The following is a 2,504-nucleotide window of genomic DNA, read 5'->3' as shown; positions in this document are numbered from 1 at the left end:
CATTTCTAGATCTTTGCTAATCTTCACTATGTAAGAGCAGAACCTATGGTTATAAAACTTGGACCAGAACAGAGCTGGTGTATGTATCTTTAGCATGTAGAAGTGGCATGCCACTGGAGAAGGCCAGCAAGGAGCAGACATTGTGGGCAGCCTCCAGGAGGGGTCAAGTGGAGATACCCTTATGGGTAGAGCCTGTGCTGGGACCAGATCTTTGAATATAATTAAGTTCAGTTCAAATCAGTGTATTCTTCCTTCCCCATCACTGACCTAATATGTGAAGAAAGTTGTCTTACTTTTAAAAATATATTTTATTGATTTCTTACAGAGAGGAAGGGGGAGAGATAGAGAGCTAGAAATGTCGATGAGAGAGAAACATCGACCAGCTGCCTCTTGCACACCCCCTACCGGGGATGTGCCCGCAACTGATGTACATGCCCTTGTCCAGAATCGAACCTGGGACCTTTCAGTCTGCAGACCGACGCTCTACCACTGAGCCAAACCGGTTTTGGCTGTCTTACTTTTAGTTGTCATCCTTTTCAAGGAGTTTTTTTCCCAAGAGATAATTGTGAAAAACACACACATCAAAAAGAGGATCTTTAACCCTAATTAGTACCTATGCAGAATGTCAGTTTGAAACCTCAAATAGGCTTAATTGGCCATTTTCTTTTCACTTTTGAAAATTCATCTCATTGTAACTGATACCTAATTTTTCCTCCCATTTCCTTAAAAATGTATATCTTGATTCCTAAAATACTGATGTACTGGAAATAAAAATAATAAACACGTTCTTATGTAAAACTTCCTTTTGCATCTTGCACTTTTAATACAGTTACAGGTGCAATCAGTTTTTTAAAGTTGTAAGTGTTGCACTTGTTGCCCCATGTCTCAGATGGAATAATGTGAGCGTCTGGCACTCTGAAGCTTCATCCAGCCATGAGAGCTGGAACCCCCGTGCTGGGTGCTGCAGGAGGAGGCAGGGAACTCAGGTAATCGGAGCTTCCTTGAGCTTCGGCTAAACTCCTATGGGTTTCCCATCCAGGGAACAAGCAGGTATGTGAGCCACAACTCCTCGGTTGCCTAGATGAGAGAAGATTCTCCGGGCCCTTTCCAATCTGAGAGAGGACACAGGATGTAGAAACTGGGGCCCCAAAGAAGAGACCTTCCCATACACCTGGTCTACGTAGGCTGCTGCTTTCTCTCAACCTGAACCTACCATGACCCAGGTGGGCCTCTGAATGTGCAGGAACCCAGCTGTCCAGCCTCCACAGCCCTCCTCTGGCTGGTTTGAAAAGACCAGCCTAAAAAGTGGGTGATCCTGAGAGTGAGAGGCATTTGGCTCAAAGACAATAGAGGGTTCACCTACTTCTCTTTCCCCATCAAAAGCCACCTCCTCTGCAGTAGTTAGGACACAACTGAGATGTAGGCAGTGAAGGGCACATAATGGGAGAGGATTAGATTTTCACTTTCTCCTGACGAGTTTTTTTCATGAGCATTCGGTTCACCTGTCATTTCTAACAAGCATGTTTTCCTCTGGGAAGTTCCAGGGACATGGAAGTGAGCAGGTGCATCTCCTGCCACCATTTGCTTTGTGGCACTTGATCGCCACATCACAGTTTGAAGTCCTTGTCAGATATCCTAGCTCCTCACTTTTGGGGAGGATTGGGGTGGGAATAGGGATGAAGTTTTTACATTTGTGAGACCAACATGAGGGAATGTTAAGGATTTGTTAACAGGAGCACATATCACTTCCCCAAAGATTGTCTTTATTGTTGAAAAAACACTAAGTTTTGCTTTTATTTTTGAAGCTTACTGCTAAGATGTTGCTGTCAGTGTTTAATATTTTGTTATCTTTTAGCCACATTAAAATCATGCTTGCCATCCTTCATTATCATCCATAAAGCAAACCCAGGGACTATCTACTAAAACACAGACACATTTTATTATAAATCGATGAATGAATATATGGTGCTCCTATTCTATTGAAATTAAGGTTTTGCAGCAAATATACTTGATAGTGGAACATTTGAAAGAGATACAGAGGAATTCATGTTTCATTAAACAGCACATTAAAAATTGGCTGAACTGGATTACCTTGATCCAGCATACACCAGAGTTAGCATAATGGAGTTAATAGATTATAGGGAGACGTAGTTCATCTGTGGTGGAAACAGGAATTGTTTACGTCACAAAGTACAACCTTACTTCCCCCCACTATAATGTGTTCCTTTTATTTTTTTATTTTTATTTTTAAAATATTTTTAAAAATATCTTTTTTTAAAAATATCTTTTTTATTGATTATATATATATATATATATATATATATATATATATATATATATATTTATTTTTTTTTTTACAGAGAGGAAGGGAAAGAGAGAGCTAGAAACATCGATGAGAGAGAATCATCCGTCAGCTGCTTCCTGCACACTCCCTACTGGGGATGTGCCCGCGACCAATGTACATGCCCTTGACCGGAATCGAACCTGGGACCCTTCAGTCCACA

The sequence above is a fragment of the Pipistrellus kuhlii genome, unplaced genomic scaffold (assembly GCF_014108245.1).
Source record: "Pipistrellus kuhlii isolate mPipKuh1 unplaced genomic scaffold, mPipKuh1.p scaffold_m20_p_5, whole genome shotgun sequence".
Taxonomy (NCBI): domain Eukaryota; kingdom Metazoa; phylum Chordata; class Mammalia; order Chiroptera; family Vespertilionidae; genus Pipistrellus; species Pipistrellus kuhlii.
Note: the sequence above shows the minus strand (reverse complement) of the source record.